Genomic DNA, 6,982 nt, shown 5'->3' with positions numbered 1-6,982 from the left:
AGAAAATATTTACATGTATATACATTTATATATTTATATTCTTATATTTTATATTATATATAAATATATTTAATATATAAACATAACAATATTCTTCTTAAATATATACATGCATGTGTGTGTATTTATATATACATAATAAATATACACAGTATACACACACATATATTATGTAAACAAAACTTTATTTTGGATGTGATTAATCGTGATTAATCATTTGACAGCCCTATAAAATATATATGTAGCTACACGTATGTGTGTATATTTAATTAAAATATAAGATATTTTACTAAATATTTCATATGTATTTAATATTTTTAAATATATGTATATAATGTATTACTCAAGTTAGAGGCTACTTGAGTAGAATTAGGGTACACAAAGTATAAAATAAAAAAATAAATCTAACACGGTTTAATTTTCAGCAGATGTCCTCTTCAAACCAAAATGTAAAGAAGTGCATTTTAAAATTATGTTTGATATTTATCCTGCTACGGAATTTCTGTGATTAAGATTTAATGTGGATTGCAACATTTGTCAATTCTGTAATAATGATAATTTGGTTACTTCAAGTATGTAACTGGATAAATCAAAGAATATCTGTTTTTTTCCATCGGTTACTTGGGACACAGTGAAAATTAGAGTAAATTTGGAAGGGAAACAGTATAGAATTTGTTGCAAATTGTTTATTTTGAAATACTTTATTCACAAATGTAAAGGTTTGAAAACAGTACCCCAGTTTAATGTCTTTGAGTATGTAAGTAATGTTTATTATAACCCTAACCCTGCAAAATAAAACTAATAAAATACAAAATTCAGCATTCATTTCTAAAAGAAAATATCAATACCCATGTAAGATGGGGAGTTTGATATTTGGGGAGCTTTTCTTCACCACTGTGTTAGAAGAAAATACAAAGTATATTGTTTAGAATGATTGACACTGAATGATGTTGTTGTTGTTGTTACATTTAAAAAAATGCACAGTTATTTTAAGGACAACAAATGACGCTGCGTTTTATGGCCTCAGGAAAATAGCTAAACGTTAAGTAACGACCAAGTGATTGTTTATTTCTTTCATTCTAATAAACATTTAGACTTTTCATCATCAGATGATTAGCAGGCGCGTGAAAGTGGGCGGAGCCTGGCGATGTTTCCCCACTCACTATTGAATTATGGGAAGTGTAGTTCACGTCGTCATTGTGCGTTCCACTGTCCCGGTGACAGAGTCACATTCAAAACATACAAGTCCCATGTGCCTTTGCGCTTTAACGAACTCTTGCTCCGATTTAAACTTCCAATAGAAAACGGACGGGGCGGTTGGTGCTTCCAAAGTGGGCGGTTTGTGTCAGTGTTGCCAGATCCGCGGTTTTCACACTGTTGCCGCGGGTCGTTTTTTAATGTTCGCTTGTTGAAGCGACCCTAACAACGTGATTTCTAGCCACTAGATAATGCGGATTTTACAAGGAGAATCCCGCTTAAAAACGTGTAGCTGGTTTACCCGCCCCTGAATGCGATGTGCACCGGTGCAACCCCCCCGAAACGCGACTGAGCTACTTCTGAGGATCAACTGGGCGGGTTTTGTTGTGAAAACCTGGCAACCCTGGTTTGTGTATCCTTCAGTCCGTTTCAGAAGCGGAGAGAGGATTACCACAGAAACCGAGTGCGATTGAAGAGCGATTTTTCCATCGGATTCGCATCCCGACACCTTTCCTACATTCTCGGACGACGCTTCCAACGCCGACCGTAGATGGTTTCCCGCTGTTCTCCAATGGATTACTAATTTAACCGCAGAAAGACCGCGACCTGCCGGATATATATCAGGTAGGACGGTCGTGTTGATCAGATAATGGAGACGGAGATCGAGCGAAAACTAACGCTGCGCCGCGTCGAGCTACTTGTTCGCGTTATTATTCGCGCGTTTTGACAGCGACACCGCGACGCGCTCGATCTAAGGTTCTCGCTAGCCTTGTAGCCGTGCGTCCAAACAGCGGGGGACTTTTTGTTCGTCTTTATTAGCAGATTGGCCAACTTTGGGCTCCAGCTGATGTTGTGTTGGAATCCGCGGAGAGACTCGGCTAACGTTACTCTCTCCTCGCTGCCTTACGTAAGGCTTTGTGCGATCGAAAAGCGATGTTTCGACCGCAAGCGTTGAAATCTCGGGAGTCTCTTCTGCGGATCTCTGAGCGTGAGCAGAAATGGCTGGCCGATCTCATCTCTAGTTGTCAGCGAAGACAGTTGCGTTTGCGAGGATTAAAGTCTCTATTTCGACGTTAGAGCGTCTGAACGCGACGGTTATCGTTTGAGGCGACATTGTCGCTAGGGCTCACAGCGACGCATTTGTTTTCCATTCTCTCAAATAAGTCCGATTGTTGTACAAACCCTTTTAGGTTGACCTTGTTCGGATCGTTCATTGTGTGGCAAGCGTTTCGTAGCCGAGCTCTGTCGCCTGCATTTAAACAGCGTCAGTTCTTTGTGATTTTAACCGTCAGACTGTCTGGCTTCATTCGAAATCGCAGTCGTCTCACTTCGTGAAGTCAACGCGGCTCGCAGTAATAAAGAGCGGATTTCGTTCCTTTGTACGTTCAAAGCAGCGCTGAACGTCGCAATGTTAAGAATGTCGATGTCAAAGCGACTGCACTTGTGTGGCACATAAATGGCGTCATAATGTTGTAGCGCAGTCGACGTTACGCGGACGCAAACTACTGTAGTTTATCAACGCCACGCTTAACTTTCTCTAGTTTTACTCCATTGTCATGCTCACTCCTCAACTGTGTCAGCGAAAAGCTTCGCGATCATTACATTTAAACGCCTTAAACACTTACAGCCTAAAGGTGCTGTAAGCTATTTTCCTCCAAACACCACAAATTAAATGTCCCCATTACCTGAGTGTTATCACTTAATAGGTGTCTTTACAAATCACAAATCTCTGTGACAGACGGCCACAGGCTCTGTAAACGGGGGAGGGGCCCGTCCTCGTCTTAGCCAATTAGAAATGCGCTCTGCCTGTCAATCATGTTGTGACAATGATTGACATCGCTGGCATGCCTGTGGAGGGCGGGGTTTCGGAAAGTGACATCGCTGGCATGCCTGTGGAGGGCGGGGTTTCGGAAAGAGATGGGGGTTGGTTTAGTTCGTGAGCAAATAGTCACTTTTAAGCCTTAAAGGGGTGGTTGATTATGATTTCACTTTTTTTTTTTAACTTTAGTTAGTGTGTAATGTGGCTGTTTGAGCATAAACAACGTCGACGCTCAAAGTTCGATGCAAAGGGCGATATTTTATTTTGAAGAAATCAAGATTTTTCACTGTTCAAGGACTACAAAAAAAGCATGGTAGGGACTACAGCGAGCTTCTTCCTGGGTTTGCGACGTCACTAAACCCGATGTTTAAAGCCTTCTACACACTGCACGATTTTCGGCTGTCCCAGATGAAAGATTGACATCGTGAAACAATCGTGGTTTCTGTGATCGTGGCTCCTAAGCGGTGGTCCTATGTCGTATGGTGAGAGAGGTTCAAAGACACGGTCTTGCGACCAAAGACCTACGATCGTTTTCTGATAGTGTCAGAAATTCAGCTTGATCATCGCGGTGTGAGTTTGCTGCTACGACCCACAGCCAATAAAAATGCGACACAGTGCTAAAACATCTTACCTCGAACTCTTATCCCTTCCTCTTTTGCCGCTTCCACTTTCTTTTCCAGCATACACAAAAACTACAACTGCCAAACTGTGATTTGTTTACTACTAGCATATGCTGATGACGTTTTATTCTTCACTAGTGAAGTGTGTCGTAGCCTACGAGTCAATAGGTGTCATCAACATCGTAGAGTATGCACGCATGTCGTACCCAAATTTATCAGATCTATGTCTTATCTTATAGTATTGCTAAAATCGTGCAGTGTGTCGAAGGCTTAAGGTGCATTCTAGACTTGTGCCGATATTCGGTAATGCGATATATCGCGGTAATGAATATGTACGATATTGTTATCGTGGGCACTTCCAAATACCGAGAATAATTATATATTACAAATTATTCAGAAATTTGAAATGCATTTTAAGAATACTTTTCCCATAAAACTGGTCAAAATGCACAACACCACTTTAAAAACGCTGAACTGCCTGACGTAAACAAGCACGCAAGGGAAGCACATGGAGGAACACGTGAGGATGCCACTGAATGAAAAAGCACATTCACTCTCTAGCTTGCAGAAAATGCCAGCCCTACCCTGGAAATCCCCATAAATAAAAGCAGCTGCTACTTTCTCAACATTTAAAATATATAAAAATAATATTTATATATTTCCCTAATTTTTTTTCCATTTTAATCTGGACTACAACATGCCCATATTGTGTGTTGAAAGTGTTTTGATTCTTTATTGTTTAACACTTTACATTAGGGTTCATAGTGACCAAACTGGATGACGTCTTCTATCTTAGGTATTCAATTTTTAACACACATATGTGAAGTGAATTTGCAACTTTGTTATTTAATGAGCTACATGAGCTAAGACTTGTATTTTTAACAAAGATTTAGTAACTTTTGTCAATGTAAGTGCTCATTGTGAAAGTTAATGCATTATCTAAGGTAACTAATGAGTCTTATGTAAAGTGATACGTCTTTAAATGCACTTTATCGGTGTAAAATTTTTTTTAACTTTAAATATATTTTTGTATGCTTTATTGTATTTAAATGTTCTTATTTTTCTTATAAGAAAAAAGTACGCCTTGCTGTATTATGACCACTTTTAAAACTTAATTTCAATACCATGATAATACCGTGCAGTTTCGCAACGAAGGCTTACCGGCAAGTCCCTAGTGCATTCACGCCATATCGTAATTACCGTAATTACGAAATACCAACTTGTAAAGAGCGTTCACGTCCTTGTAAAACTAAAACTGGGAGTTTTCTGAGAGCTTGTACCACCTGACCACCTCAGACTCATTAGGCGCTATGTTTACGCATTGATAGTGGGATAGTTCTGAGTCCAGGGATGTGAACGGCTCCAACTATAGAGCTGTGCAATTAATCGAAATACAGTTTCGCTTTCAATTTCTGCCTCCTAAGATTCTGAAAATACAATAATCAAGATAAAACGATAATTGCAGAAATGTCAAAATGCAGCGCTTGGTGATTATTCACATAAACCCTCGTCGTTTATGAAATAAGTGAATGTAAACATCTGATTATGAAAATATGTGCATAACAGTAAATTGGATCTGTGCGGCTCTTAAAGTGACAGCAGCCTAATATTCCTGAGGCTCACTGTGTGCTTGATATTAATCAAACAACAAAAGACAGAGAAAATCATTCATTTCTCTTGACTGAAGGACTTTTGAGGCTTTAATAAGAAACAAAAGAAGTTTAATTCTTAGAGTGAAGACTATGCTGTTATATTTTACATTCAATTTCTGTAGTAGACTGTTATAGCTGAATACTTTAGACTTGCATAAAAAAAACTTAAAGCACATTTTGTTTCATTTGTATCTTTTTGCAATTGTATTTTTCCTTTTTTTTATACTGACGGTTTAATTATTTTCAGTCATTTTTGAGGAATTGTTTAGTTTTTTACTTTTTTTAGTTATATTAGTTTTCCTATTTTTTATTGTTTAGTTTTTTACTTGTCTAAATGTCTATAAAATGTACATGTCATCGCAACCTTATTTACAGCAAATATATGTTTGATATATATCTTTAAATAAATCACTTGTGTAAAGTTTTTGTTATGTGGCCCAGTCATAATCATGTTAAATAATCGTGATTGCAATATTGACCAAATAATCATGATTATGATTTGTGCCATGATCGAGCAGGCCTAGGAAGTCATGTGTTTTCATCTTGAAATCACAGTAATTACAACATGGCATGAATGCAGCATTAATAATGCCACATTCCAGACGAGGTCCGAAGAGGGAACATCTGATATTAATTGTCCCACTTTCAACCTCACACATAAAATTCTGCCATTCGTTTTGAAAAAAGCTAAAAATTAAGGAATTATTTTATGTTTTAATGATTGACATAAGGTAGCTCCACACTATACTCGTTACAAGCACTGACGTGTCTTGCTGAAGTCGGGGTTGATTGATCAGCCCTGAGTTCACAGGTCAGATGTCCGAATTAAAGCGGCATCCCAGAAGTTATTTCCGAGTAGGAGGTGGGAAAAATCCGAATTTCGAGTTGTCTAGAACCCTGCCTTTGGGAAATGTAACTACCTGTTATGGTAAAGGGGCATGGCGTTTCTGGACAACGTGCACTCGGAGGTTAGCGAATCACAACACACTGAGCCAGCTAACCAATCAGAGCCCATTGTGTATTTCTGAGGGAGGGGCTTCATAGAACCAGGAAGTCAACAGACCGTTTTGATGAGAACGAAAACCATTTATATTAAATGGGTCTTACGGAAACTTTTGTCTTGTCTCCCGAGGCCACAGGAGGGTGTAATAAGTAAAATGATGCAGTGCATTCAAATTGTCAACGCAAGGAAGTAACTCTATAAAAAATGTGCATTATGTATAAATTAACTCATAAAAATCAAATATAAATTACATAAACAATTATGAACAAAACGGCATCATGTATTTATGCCTTGCTTTATCCAAAAAGCCGAAGGGACATTCACACAGATTGCATTTAAAAACATGAGACGCAGTAAAAAGGAATGAACCTCCACAAATTCATGACGTGTTTTCTGAACGTTTAAACTGTTTTAACTTTGCATGGCTTTCTATAAATCTCTTGTCAAGTTTTGTAACTAATTTGAAAATATTATGCAGCACAGTAGACTTGTTGTAAGCTCCTTGTTGGTCTTTATTGTCTGCAGATGTAAATGTTAATCTAATCATGTATTAGATCTTGAGGCTGAATGAAAGTGTGTTATAAACTGCTCACGTACAATAAGGGTGTAAATCAGATGGTTCGTCACGATACAATACGGTATCGATTCTCATACCCAGCAATACGATATTTGCCGATACCTCAAAAATTTC

The 6,982-nt window shown here is 38.3% G+C and overlaps 1 protein-coding gene across 1 annotated transcript in view; it reads left to right on the top strand.

Annotated features, from left to right (window-relative positions):
- Positions 1-1,343: 1,343 nt before the first annotated feature.
- Positions 1,344-6,982, top strand: part of LOC109057750 (AT-rich interactive domain-containing protein 4B-like) — a 66,175-nt gene continuing 60,536 nt past the window's right edge. Inside the window, exon 1 of the mRNA XM_042769537.1 lies at positions 1,344-1,821. The gene's annotated coding sequence lies outside the window, so the exon portion shown is untranslated. The remainder of the gene's footprint in view (positions 1,822-6,982) is intronic.

This window comes from Cyprinus carpio, chromosome A13 (assembly GCF_018340385.1).
Source record: "Cyprinus carpio isolate SPL01 chromosome A13, ASM1834038v1, whole genome shotgun sequence".
Taxonomy (NCBI): domain Eukaryota; kingdom Metazoa; phylum Chordata; class Actinopteri; order Cypriniformes; family Cyprinidae; genus Cyprinus; species Cyprinus carpio.
This window is presented reverse-complemented; position numbering and strand designations above follow the sequence as displayed.